Source organism: Apodemus sylvaticus, chromosome 2, assembly GCF_947179515.1.
Source record: "Apodemus sylvaticus chromosome 2, mApoSyl1.1, whole genome shotgun sequence".
NCBI classification, from domain to species: domain Eukaryota; kingdom Metazoa; phylum Chordata; class Mammalia; order Rodentia; family Muridae; genus Apodemus; species Apodemus sylvaticus.
The window spans coordinates 129,791,898-129,806,525 of record NC_067473.1 but is presented as its reverse complement, the minus strand read 5'-3'; the positions used below and the strand labels follow the sequence as shown (position 1 = coordinate 129,806,525).

The 14,628-nt window shown below is 41.8% G+C and overlaps 1 pseudogene; it reads left to right on the top strand.

Moving 5' to 3' along the window:
• Window positions 1-2,537: 2,537 nt before the first annotated feature.
• On the top strand, window positions 2,538-3,551 carry LOC127678987 (glyceraldehyde-3-phosphate dehydrogenase-like; annotated as a pseudogene).
• Window positions 3,552-14,628: the final 11,077 nt, after the last annotated feature.

Sequence of the window (14,628 nt, the reverse complement as noted above, 5' to 3'; positions counted from 1 at the left end):
AAAATGTCAGGGAACAAGTGGATTCTGCACATAGTAGCAGTCTGATTCCACTAAGCAAGCTAGAAGCTCCGCCTCCCCTCCGCACAAAGTAGAACTGCTCATACAAAACCAATGCCCGACTTCTGCAGGGATAAAATAAGCATGTTTGTTAGCTCCTGTGGCAAAATGCTTGCAATAGACAACTTACAAAGAGGGAAGGTTTCATTGGGTTCATGATGTCAGAAGTTCCTGTTCCCTGTGGCTCTGAGCCTGCTGTGGTGAGTCACATCACAGAAGGGTCCATAGTGCACACAGTATCACCAAATCATGCCATAAATAACCTTCGTCTATCAGCACTCACCTTCTATGGTTTCACCCAAAAGTGTCACAGGCTGAGGATCAAGCATCAAAAACTTGAGACTTTAAGGAACATCAAGAGCCAAGCTGTAGCAGGGTGTAGCACAGAAGAGCACTAGCAGGGTGTAGCACAGAAGAGCACTAGCAGGGTGTAGCACAGAAGAGCACTAGCAGGGTGTAGCACAGAAGAGCCCTGTACATGCACAGGAAAGTCTCAGTCCTTGGACAATTTATGTTGATGATGTTAGACAAGGGTAAGCATCTCCTGTGTAGTTTATTTATTTTAAAAATGTTTCTGATGCTTCTCTACCAGGTAACCCTTTATGCTCTCTACTCATTAAAACTTGAGAAGTACCATATGCATTGAAAAGCTAGGATATACTTTCTTTAACAACATCTTATAATTCTTAGCGCCCCCCCCCCACCTAGTTCTGTCTGCCTTACTAGCAGTTGGTCTAAATTAGATTTTACTGTATTTGGCAGGTCCTTGGTATTATATAAATCACCCTCTTATTAACGTCCTCGTACCACTAATTAGTTAAGGGACTGTACCCACTGCACACGTGTAGTTCCCACTTCCTTCATGAGGATTAAACATTCATACCTTAGGGCAGAATTGGCATTTAACAAGAGAAATTGTTTCACGTGAATTAACCTTGAGAACAGGAGATAAATAATCCAGGAGGTTCCAGAAGATTCCCAAGTGTTATGACTGGGAATCCCATGTTCAAGAAATGGCCCAAATAGCAGTGTCATATTCAGAGATTTAAACCTCCATTGATTAGAACAGTCGTAGTCCACTATTTCTGTTAAATCCTTCTAGAGAAAAACATTTAAGGAATTTTGGTGATCACATTGCGCAATTTGGTAGCATCAGTTGTAGCCACAGCTGTACCATAGTGTTCATACATGATGGAACTTTGTCTCCTGCTTCTTAGATTATTTCAGTAATTGTTGGCAATTTGGGTTCTTCATTAAGAATGAAGAACTAATTTTTGAAGATTTTGGAAAACAATATCATCTCAGTTAATTTTGCCAAAAGTGATAAAGTATGGGCCTTTTTTAGTATTCCTATGTGTCAGGGGTCATGCTTAGATTTGTATAAAAGTCCTTCTGAACCACAATACATGGTTGGAATACATGCAACTGGCAACATAATGAGAGGGATATCATACTGATGTTTTAAAAGAAAACTCTGCTTATGTCAGGGTGTGGAGGGAATACTGCCAAGCAAAATCTAAAAGAAGGCAGGGAGGGTGATGTGTAGGTCAGATCTTAAATGCAAGAAATGAGAATGGAAGCCTGGATATAAATGCTAATTAGGAGGACAGAAAAATCAAACACGTGAGAATATTAAATAGGAGGCTAGGGGTATGGGTATTGCCCAAAGGAGAAGTTAGCAAGGTGAGAATTGAAAGAAACATAAAGTGCCAAAGGTAAGAGAGAAAAGTGGCTCAAAGTGATCCCACTAGCTACACTTTGATGGTCAGTGAAAGTCCATTGGAAAGGACTCTGCATTCTACAGAGATAGCACATCCGTGTTTATTATTGCATTGTTCCAATCACAAGGAACCTGAACCCTTGGAGAAACTCACCAATAGATGAACGGATAACAAAAATGTGGCACACATACACAGTAGAATTTGACTTCTTCCCTGTAAAGAAAAAAAATATTATGAATTTTGCAGGAAAGTGGATTGGCCAAGAAAATATTATGATGCAGAGAATGAGTGACTTTGGAGTGCTCAGCTCTAAATGGAGCATCTATATCACCATCCAACCTAAGGTTCATGAACCATCACAGAAAGTTTGTAAGGGCCAGGGGTTGGGGAGCCTGGATGAAAGGGCTTCTCCCGAGTGCAACGAGGCTGATCCACTCTCACTACAGCTGCTACTCTCTTAACACAACCTGCAAAAGATTGGGTCTATCAGCTATTCAGTAGGAAAGGGGAAGAGCTCACTCTTCTTGAGGACTACTGATGGCTTATGGAGGAGTGTCACTTTCTTCAGTGGTTTAGTCATAAATATGTTTCCCCAGTAATTAACATCCTACCCATGGTCATATAAGCAACTCTAATTAAATTCAGTGAGTCAGACACAAATAAAAAAGATGGAAAAAAGGATAGACTTGGGCTCTCTGCTCCTCTCTGTTCCAGAGACAGCCACATCTTGTGCAGTGCCAGCCTTGTCTCATAGAAAAGATGGTGAAGGTTGGTGTGAATGGATTTGGCAATATTGGGAGCCTGGTTATGAGGGCTGCCTTCTGCTTTGCACTTGGCAAAGTGGATATTGTTGCCATCAATGACTCCTTCGTTGACTTTAATTACATGGTCTACATGTTCCAGTCTGACTCCACCCTTGGCAAATTCAATGGTACAGTCAAGGCTGAAAATGGGAGCTTACCATCAACAGGAAATCCATCACCATCTTCCAGGAGTGAGAGCCCACTAACACCAAATGGGGCGATGCTAGTGCTGAGTATGTTGTGGAGTCTACTGGCATCTACACCACTATGGAGAATGCTGGGGCCCACTTGAAGGGTGTGGACAAAAGGGTAATCATCTCCACTCCTTCTGCTGATGCCCCCATGTTTGTGGTGGGTGTGAACCATGAGAAATATGACAACTCACTCAAGATTGGCAGCAATGCATCCTGCATCACCAATTGCTTAGCCATTCCCCTCCCCAGCCAAGGTCATCCATGACAACTTTAGCATCATGGAAGGGCTCATGACCACTGTCCATGCCATCACTGCCACTCAGAAGACTGTGGGTGGTCCCTTTGGAAAGCTGTGGCATGATGGCCATGGGGCTGCCCAGACCATCATCCTTGCATCTACTGGTACTGCCAAGGATGTGGGCAAGGTCATCAAAGAACTGAATGGGAAACTCATTAGCATGACCTTCAATGTTCCTACCCTCAATGTATCCATTGTGGATCTGACATGCTACCTGGAGAAACCTGCCAATTGTGATGACAACAAAAAGGTGGTGAAGCAGGTATCTGAGGGCCTATTAAAGGGCATCCTGGGCTACACTGAGGAACAGGTTGTCTCTTATGACTTCAATAGCAACTCCCACTCTTCCACCTTTGATGCTGGGGCTGGCATTGTTCTCCATGACAACTTTGTAAAGCTCATTTCCTGGTGTGACAATGAATATGACTACAGCAACAGGGTGGTGGACCTCATGGCCTACATGGCCTCCAAGGAGTAAGAAGCCCTGGACTGCCCACCCCAGCAAGAACACTGATAGCAAGAGAGAGGCCCTCAGTTGCTGAGGGGTCCCTGTCCCAATTCAGCCCCCAACAATGAACATCTCCCTCTCAATTTCCATCCCAGACCCCCATCATAACAGGAGGGGTCTAGGGAGCCCTCTCTACTCTCTTGAATAACTCAATTAATATTTGCCAAATCCCCCCCCCAAAGAGATAGACTTATTAAAAAGAAGAAAACGTCAGTGGAGAGGCTAGTAGGACACGAGAAAGGCTAAAAACAACATTAAACGCAAAGAATAAAAGAAGAATGTCAGAGGACACAAAAGTAAATAAAAAGTAATTTTTAAAAAATGGGACAATTTTTAATGATGAGCAAAAGGAAAGATGCCATAGGACTTTTAGTGCCTGAAGCTTACAGTTAAAATTGGGAGATTTCTGCATACTTATTTTGTGGCAATATAAATAGAAGTTGAATATTTGATGAAAAAGGTGAAGGAAAGTCCTACTTGGACAGGCACTACTACTATATGAATGTGGTGGGGAGATGGGAACAAAGAGAGAAGTTATGAAGAGAGGTAGAACTGGAGAGTCAATGTTGGCAAGGAACAACCTGAAGTGAGAGGCCTGCACTGCCACCTGAGGCCATCGTGATGTCTGGGACTATGCTGCCACCAAGGGCCATGTCTGGGTCTGTGGCTCTACACCATCAGGGTCTAAGTTGATGTCATATCCCTTGTTACCATCAAAGGCCATGCAGACATCCATGGTCTGGACTGAGGTCTGAAGGTCAGCTAATATCCAAGGGCCCTGTTGAGCTAGACCTGCCCCCTCCCTGGCCAATGCAAGATGGTATCAGTGGTAGCCATTAGTGATGGTGAGCAGGCCCCACTCCTTGCCTGGGCTGAGAGGGAGAGCTGACCCTAGTAACATGAGCACAGGAGAGGTGGCCCTGACCCTTGCCTTCCTCTGGTGATGGTGACATGGGCAAGGGAGAGCTGGTGGGCTGCCTAATTCAACTACCCACCACCCCAGGCCCAGATCCTAGCCTTTGGGTTGGCTACTTCAACATAAACCCCTTCTATGAACTTCTAGAGCCCGTGAAGGGGCGGGTCTTACAGATCCAATGCTGTGAGATCTCCACAACACAGGGCAATAGCAGGATATTGAAGAAGAATCTAGGTGAGGGTCCAGTATTGCTATTGTAGCAGAAGCCAGGGTATACCGTGTGACATATCGCATCTTCCAAAGCCACTTTGATAAATGAATGGGTGAGGGAGAGACAGGAAAAACTGAAGAGCTGCATGGTACATTCCCAGTAGAAAGGGTGACACTACAGCTGTGAGTGATGAGAGACGGCATCTTGTTGCCCAGAGTGGTTGGTGAGATGTGATTGGGGGGGGGGTAGGGGAGAGTCACAAGGGTAGAGGGAAGATATGGAAGTACTGGGAAATGAGTGGGATTAGGGTGCATGATGTGAAATTGCCAAAGAATCAATAAGAATTATGTTTTAAAAAAACAGAGAAGGAACGAGTGTGTGTTTGTAAGGAAAGAAACGAGAGGAAAGTGCAGCCATGAGAAGGAGACTTTGGAGCCTTGGTACTCACCTTCAGGCCAGCAGTCGCTGTGATTGGCTTAAAGGTTCTGTGCAATCCCCGTCTCCACAAGCAAGAGAGGATACAAAAAGGGCTTACTTTATTGGCTTGTGCAGGGCTCTAAGGTATGGCAACACATATATTAATAATTGTAGTAGTTCTGTGAAGTCACTACTTGATGTTAAGAATTAAACTTAGGGGTTGTAACTATGCTTTTAGGACTAAGCATGCAGCTTGTTGGTAGACCACTTATTTAGGGCATAGAGAAGACTTGAGGTTTGATACACAATATGGCAAAAATAAATAAAATAAAACAAACAAGAGGCAGAAAGATGGCTCAATGGTTAGGAGTGGTACTGCTCTTATCCAAGACTCGAGTTCGGTTCCCAGCCTGTGTCAGGTACCTTATAACTGACTGTGACTTCGCCTCTAGGGGATGTTCCAACTCCTCTGGCCTCTGAAGCTTCGTGTGCACACCCCTGCTCCCAATAATTTAAAAATCAGCATTAAAAGACACTCTTTTTTTCAAAATAAATGTGTACTCTAATGTGTAAGATGCATTGTTTGGTTCTTTCCCTTTGACCATCCTCCTTTCTGGTTTAGAAGTGTATCATGTTGCCTTCCCCTGCCTCCTCAACTCCTCTCATTTCCCTCCTGTGCTCACCTGTTCAGTAAAATTAGGATTCATAATAGCTTTGAAGCAACGGGCCCTGGCATGTCATGAGTTTCACTGTTTTATTCTGATACTAGATATTTAGGTAAGGCTGGTTGCAATCTTTGACAACTGCAAGTTTTTTGAAACGACTAATTTTCTTTTACTAAAAATCTTGTCTATGAGTTTGAAAATTTCCTCAAAACGTTTTTTTTTTAAGTGACTGTGATATAAGACAGGAATATTTTTGAGGTTCACTATAAATATTGCCAAATAACTCTAGAAAGTCTGCCAATTCCCAAGGGAATATATATATATATATATATATATATATACATACATACATATATATATCTCATATATATATATATATATATATGAGATACTGCCTAGCTGTGCCATATCATCGAACATGTATTTCATTAAAAGAACTCACTTCTAGCATGGGGTCTTAATTAAGGAAAGGCTATGTTTGAATCTCAGTGCTTTGGTGCCCTAGATTACGCATATGTGTGTAGAGGTATCTGCAAGCACTGGGTTCCTCTCAGTCATCTGTGATTTGCACCTGTTCTGTTCTCTCTACTGAGTTCCAGTCTTGCAAATGGATGTTTTTGTCCTACCTTTGCTTAATGCATTGAAACTGACTGCATTGGTTCCATTTCTGCTGCTAGACTAAAAGGTAAAATGGCCTGGTGGAAATGGTTTACTTGGCCTACAGTCCTAGGTTTCTGATCTTTATTGATGGGAAGCTAAGACAGGAACTTAAAGGAGCAGGAGGGAGGGAGGAAGGGAGGGAAGAAAGGAAGGAGGGAGGGAAGGAGGGCAGGAGGGAGGAAGAGAAGAGAGAGAGAGAGAGAGAGAGAGAGAGAGAGAGAGAGAGAGAGAGAGAGAGAATCCTTGCTTGCTTTCTGCTAGTTTAGCTAGTTAGCTTCAAGTACTCTTACACAGCCCGGGGCTCATGAAATGGTGGCTCTTTGCACCTCAGTGAGCAATCAGTATAACCTCCCACCCCCACACATGCCCACAGGCCAACCTAATCTAAGTAATTCCTCATTGAGACACTCTTCCCAGGGGAGCATAGGTCTGTCCAGTTGACAGTTGGAACAAGCAGCATAATGATAGCATTGCCTGGTAAGATCTCTAAAAATGAAAGGAGCTTCTGCACCTAGTGTCTCTCAGAGAGCTGGCCCTGGACCACAGATGTACAAAAGATGGCTGTGTTGTTCTGTATGTAGCCGACTCATGTTCACAAGAAAAAACAAACTCATATGGTACAAAAAGTCTATAGGTGAAAAGGGTTCCCTGTATGAAAGCCTTCATGGGGGAACAGATTGAGAAAGTGTGCTTTGATGAGCTGTGTCTATGTAGTGGTGTTATAGTTTAGTGTCTGAAAATGTATACACAAATATGTTTAGAATGTATCCTTCCATCGAAGTAGCTCCTCCCTGCCTTGAAACTCATGGTCAAAATTTTACCATGTCTATACCTATCTCTGTCTTTCTATCTGTTGATTTATCTATACATCTGGAAATCTACTTTGTTCACTATTCTGCTCCACATTCACTAATTTTTTTGGTGGAGATCTCTCTCTCTCTCTCTCTCTCTCTCTCTCTCTCTCTCTCTCTCACTTAGCAAGATAGCTCATTGGGTGCGAATGCTTGCTACCAAAACTGATGATCTGAGCTGGATTTCTGGAATGCACATGGTAGAAACAAAATAAGTCCACTTCTGCAAATTGTTCTCTGATCTTCATCTACTACAAGGGTGTGAGCTAAATAGTAGTCAAAGGTAAAATAAAAATAGCTCAGATCAGTGTACTAGCTATTTTTCAATTGTGATAAAGCACCATTGACCAAAGAAACTTACAGAAGGAGGATTGATGTGGTGCTTATGTAGCAGAGTCTGTCACCACCCTGGGGAAGACGCTCAGTAGGCATGGTTCCTGGAGCTGGGAGTTGGGAGCTGAGAGCTGAGGTCACACATCTCTAGCCAAAAAACAGGAAGGAGAGAGAGTGAAGCGGGGATGTTGGACAGTTTGAAACCTCTAAATTTGTCTACTGTCACTAACACTATTTTCCAACAAGGACACATCCCAAAGACCCACCAAAGAATGACACTAACTAAGGACCAAGTGTTCAAATGACTGAGAACATGGAAGACATCTCATTCAAACCAGTATAACCAGCCACTCTCTTTAGATGCTGGGGACAATAACAAGAGTACACAATATCCTTAGGTTCATGGTGCTTTCAAATAAGAGGTAGATTTATTTAAAATTAAATCTCCTGAGTAAACTCAGCCTCTAAATATAAAGGAAAGATGCAAGGAACCTAAAGGTAGGGACTGGTGGGGATGACTGATTTTTTTAATACCAGGGGTCAGATCTCTAGAAGGGTTTGAGCTGTCATCTAAAGGATAGATAGTTGAAATGGACAGAAATAGTAAGGAGCAGGATGAAAGCGTGAGATGGCCAAAGGAAGCAGCTTTGCCAGTGCTTGGATCCATCAGTCTTCCTCAGATTCTATACACCATTCATTGTGCTACTTATACGCATGTGCCCATCATAGGTTGAGTACAACACTAGACAGAATACATTAAATCCTGCCCATATGGAACATACATTTAAGCACAGATGACAAAATGAACCCAAGCAGAAACGAATGAATAGACACCTGCTTTTAGCTGCAGATGGCTATGAAGAAATGAAGGTGAGACAAAGGAACAGGCTTTGTTTGACTCCGAACACTTTTAAAAGGAAAGTTTAGAATAGGGCACTTGAACAGGTGAAACAGACACATGAAGGATGGCAGGGAAGTGTCCAGGCCAAAATCTGGGGAGCAGAAAACATAGAAATTCTTCTGAGGAAAGGACAGGCTCAGTATATCTATAGAGGAGCCAGGCAGTGCACACTGCAGGAATCTGTTGGGGATCAGTGTGAAGTCTGGGAGACAGCCCGGGGCACATAAGGCTACAAAACCACACTGTAGATGCCAGAATCTGCTCTGAGTTTGAGGAGGATCTCAGGAAACCATGAAGGATTCCAAAGATGGGACGGCTGTAAATGGTTTAAGAGAAAGACAAATATCATCTCTGACACAAAATCAAAGAGGCAGAGCTCTTGGAAATGGCTGCAGAGCAGCAAACCAAAAGATAGACAATTTGACCTGACATGGGGTGGTATCTGTAAAGGTGTTTGGAAGTGGTCATGGTCAGAGGATAGATTTTAAGTAGTGGTACCCCAACACAATGGCTGGACCCTGATGTATGGAGAAAGAGAGAAAGGGGGCTCAAGTGACAGCCTGTTTTTGGTTGATCTTTTTAAAAAATTATTTATTTATTATATGTAATATATTATTATATAATAACATTATGTCATATATATATATTATTTATTTATGCATTTATTATGTTTATTATATGTAAGTACACTATAGCTGTCCTCAGACACTCCAGAAGAAGGAGTTAGATCTTCTTATGGATGATTGTGAGCCTCCATGTGGTTGCTGGGATTTGAACTCAGGACCTTCAGAAGAGCAGTCAGGGTTCTTAACTGCTGAGCCATCTCTCCAGCCCTTGGTTGATCATCTTGATGGATGGAAGTTTCACCAACTCAGAAGAGCCCAAATGCTGCTGACAACCCATTCATGAACCTGCCTGTTAGTCATTGCATTGGCTTGTGCCACAGTGCTCAAGAGCACGGTCTTGATCAGCTTGGGATGCTATGACAAAAATATACCGGGTAGCATAGTAATTGTATGACAATGTCTTTTAAAGAGCGGATGCTGGGGCCTTCAAGATAAATAAAGGCAGTTGATGTCAAGCCTGGGGACTTGAATTCCATGCCAACGCCCCTCAGAAGGAAAGAACCAACTCTTAACAAGGTTTCCTCTGGCTTCCACAGCAATTACAAAGGGACATCAGCTTTTAGTTCTGTGAATATCTAGCTAATCTCTTTTTCTGTGAAGGCTTATGTTTTTTTGTGTATTGTCTAAAAGCCTTTTTGCAATGCTAAGTCACAGGGCTTTGCATTTGTTTGTTTCTCTTCAGAAGCTTTATAGTTTTAGGGTTTTGATAAATTTTTAGCTTTTTATACATAAGTATGTTTTACATATTAGATGTTTACTTTGAGCACACAGAGTTAAACATATAATATTTATTATTTCACTTAACCTTCAAAATAACTGTTGGTGATAGCTCTGCTATGATCCCTGTATTAAGGAGGACTTTGACATTAGAGAGGCTAGGAAACCTATCCAGGGTGATGAAATAACAGAGGAACAAAGACTCAGAGTCAGATAGTCTCCCTTTAGAGCCTGGTCTTTCGCCCATTAAACCAGTGTGACATCATCTGTGAGATGAGAAGTGCCCATATGCGTCCTTAGGCTCAGTGTGATTCTTGTCAAGTATGATGGCTTGTCCTGAGCTTTAGTGAAAAATGACTTATTCTGTGGTATCTTAGAATTGTAGGCATTTATCTGGGAGCTGGCTAGGAAGAGATTCTCCAGTAAATAAAATGAATATTAAAGAGACTTTACATCTAGAAAATAAATTTATTATGTTATTCCTAACAATCATGGGCATGACTTCTTCCTCTATGTAATTTACAAGTGTTTAGAAGATTTGATAGGATGCATTTTAAGGTTCTGATTTTATAATTGAGCGGTATCATAGATATGTGGAAGGAAGGCAAAGTTAGATGTCCAGAAAGTCTGCTTTGTTATTTTTCATCAACACACACACACACACACACACACACACACACACACACACACACACACACACATAACTTAGAAGAGAATTGGAAACTGGGCATGCCTGAATTTAATCTTAGCACTTATGAGGCCAATCACAAGGTAATCATTGTGAGTTTGAGGCTAGTATGGTCTATATAGTGACAGGGCTATGTAGAACGACCCTGTCTAAACATAGAAAAAGAACAAAGGAAAGGAAAAGGAAGGAAGGAAGGAAGGAAGGAAGGAAGGAAGGAAGGAAGGAAGGAAAGAAGGAAGGAAGGAAGGAAGGGGAAAGTTGGGTTCTCTGTGTTGAATGAGGCTGGAGAGAGGGATACCATTCACAGCACTATATAGTTCATTAAATAATTGTTAATCATTTCTTGCTTTGGGTTGCAAGGCACTCCATAACAATGCAACACAGTATGGGTTTCTTAAGCAACTAAAATAAATTTTCTCTGTTTTGGAGGCTGAAAATATAAGGTCTGTTTCTTAGGCTGCTCCTCTTGCCTTGCCTGCGGCTGTCTTCACATGATCTGTGTGTAATTTCGGCCAAATACCTCCTCCTTACTTGGACATCAGCTGTATCGGAGCAAAGCCTACTGTCCTAGCCTCATTTTACTTTAAGTATTTCATTGAAGAACCTGACCCCCCAACACAGTTATATTTTGACTAACGAAGCTGTAAGCTTTCGATATATGAATTTGGGGGAGACAGAATTAGACTTATAACCTTCCCTTACCCCTGGGCTCTAGTTTATTCATCTATACAATGGGAATATTGATGAGACCGGGAGTTCATAACCCCGAGTTTTAGCTGGAACTAAGGAGGGTGACTATAAACCCTGTGAAATATTATACCACATTTTGCTTGTGAATTTTTTTCTGAAGGGGAAAGTCTATAGTTTTAATTGGATTCTAAAAGGGTACATGACCCCTTAAAAGATTAAGAGGCAATGAATTAGATAATCTTTATAGTTCTTCTCAGCTCTTAAATGGTAAGAATCTAGACTTTGCATAGAGAAGACAATGTTTTATTCTTTCCCAAGTCAGCCAGGAAATTCTCCCCAATGCCTTTAGTAAACACAATTCCATTGCCAATACAGCTTACTACATTTTGACGGGCTCCAGAGCTTTTCAGTTAAGATAGACCATGCATGGCAATTTTTTTTCACAGCCTTATGATCAGTGATTTTGTGTAGGTATCATCGGAAGACCGAACTCTGATTTGTTTATCATGGTCATAGTAGCACTTTTATCTGCCAATAACTTTCGCCGTTTCTCTCAGGCAATTCATAGAAGGTTTACCTCTTTTCTTTGTGGACAGTCATGCTTACATGCTTACATGCTTGTATGCACATACACATTGAATATACACAGACATGCTTATATGCATGTGTGAACATACACACAGACACAAATGAACAGCCGTGCTTACATACATTTTTGCACATAGACACACAACACAATTTGAACAGAAATAAAGTGCACAGGATGCTACTTTGAACATAATAAGCATTTATTAACATTTTTTGAATGAAAAATAAATGAATGAGTTGAACCCCTGGGGAGAATAGTTAAATTCATTTAATAATTAAGTAACCATTTTTCCATGTCCTGTAAATATAACAAGTATATTAGACTTCTGGTTATAAATTATTTCTTCCAGTAATAAAATACACTAAAGAATATTAAATAAATAATTTGCATGCAAATGTGGAGCACACACATGTGGCTATATCCAGACACATTATTATATGACACAGCTAATATTTAGGAGCATGTGAGGGTGCTTAGTGCACAATACAGTTAAATAAAGATCAGTGTAAAACATACAGCTTTAGTGGGTGAAATGGTGAAACTGACTTGTTCATTTCCTTATTCCAGATCTCCAGAAAATTGTAATTTCATGCTTATTGTATCACAAGCTGGGATACTGGGTACCATGGTGATGTGGATACTGGGTACCACAGTGATGTGGATACTGGGTACCACGGTTATGTTCTCACCTTCACAGTCATTCATCGGCTTACCATCTTTGCCTGGCTGACAGAAGAACAAAGATTCAGAAGCCAGTTTACAATGGTCACTTTTACTATTTCTACTGGGGCTAAGTTTCCACATTCTTTCATCCCACTTTCTGAGCAGATTCTGATATCTGCTTCAGAAGGAAGTTTTAATATTTAAAGGCTAGGGATTTCACTGCTGCTGGTGCAAAGGTTGGTTCTGAGTGTACGGCTATGGCTTCCAGCAGATTTCCCTCCCATTACACCTGTTTGAGATCTTCAAAATAGTCTCCTTTCCAAGGTGTTTAACCTACCCCACTCTGTCATAAACAGTCTCTCCTATACCCTGGTGTGGAGGGCTCATGAGAAATGGGCTTTCAATGCTGTGGCTTCTTTTATTTGGGGATCATTAATGTCCAGAAAAAGACTTAAGCTTTCAAGGGTTCTACTGAAAGATCGCCTTGCTGTCAGGGCTGTATCATGAGACACTCAATTTATCAGCCTTCTTCAGGGTGACCTGACTGGGACTTGAACCTCTGGCTCCAGGGAGTCTAGGTTGAACAACGGTGATGTGGAGGCGACTCAGCCACTGCCTCCAGCCAAAAAAGATTAGTGTCATCAAAAATAGATTAGCCAGTCAGTTAAAAAATTAAAGTAACCCCTTTGTTCTAAAATATTTGTCAAAGTAAGCAAAGAAATTAGCTTTCACTTCAGATTAATTACCAAGTAAATTAGGATTGGGGGCAAGAACACTTTAGATTCTTTTTCCCCTTAACTATGGAAATGGGGAAATGGACAATATTTATCATGGATATTTCTAAGGCTTGAAGAATTTATAGGAGCCTGACAAGGTCTACAGGAGTCCTGCCTATAAACTTTTTTTTTTTTTTATATCCTTGAAGAATTCCAGATACGTGGATTCTGCCTTTACTCCTGTGGAAAGAAGATATTTCAGAGAAAGAAAAGACAATTTGGAAGTCAGTTTTCACAATCTGACTTCCAGAAACATGTGGATGCATCTTGTCTCCCCTACAGAAGAACAGTGGTTTCAGCTTTGCCAAAGCGGCATAAGCCCGGACCTCCATTAGTTTATCCAAGTGTTGTATGAGGACAGAGCTGGAGAGTTTCAGAAGCCACAGCTGCCCATGGGAGAGAGTAGACTGCCCTGCTCCCTGTTACAAGGAGAAATGAAGCCAGTTAGCACTCCCTTAATTATCTTCATTTTTTATTCATTTATTATGTGCCAGGGATTATGCAGAGCATGAGTCCAATGGTAACCCAACAAAGACGAGCCGTTTTGCTATGGAGGCACCTAGAAAAATCACCCAAGCTACTGGATCCAAGTGAGCACAGCCAAGAGCAGGACACACAGACATCAGACACATTGCAGGTTCCGATGAGCATCAACTGAAGATGCACACACATGCCACAGTGTGCGTGTGGAAGCTGCCCACTGGCAACGTGTGGGAGTTCATCCTCTCTTTCCAGTGTGTGAGGCTTAAGGGCTCAGCTCAAGGCCTTTATGCTTGGCAGCAAACAGCTTTATTTTCCCAGCCCACTTCTATGTTACTCTCACCTAAGTTGTAGTCACAATCTACTTACGGGGATCCCCCAGCTGCATCTCATTACGGAGATGTCAAGACGTTCCCTTGAGGATGTCAGAGTTGTGACAGATGAAGGAAAAGCCAAGGAACAGATATAGATGAAAGACCAAAGACTCACATGCATCAAATACAATCAATGATCCAGGTTTGAACTTATGGCTAGACAAAGGATAATCAGTTTCCCTCCCTCTTATTCATTGGGATGTTGAAACTGGATAGAGCTGAACTTGTGCATACTGCATACTTCCCTAGCTACACATGACCATGATGAAAGTTTTGTTCATAAAGAAGGCACTATAAATGATTAGGACTCTAGCTAGCTACAAAGCAATGATAACTTTGGACTGGGGTGATGGCTTGGTAGATAAAATGCAAGCATGAAAGCCAGAGTTTGAATCCCTGGCACCCACATAAAGGGTAGGTGGGGTTGGCTGCCTGCCAGCTTTCCCACACTTGGGAGATGGGAGACTGCATTCCTGAGGCAATGTCAGAC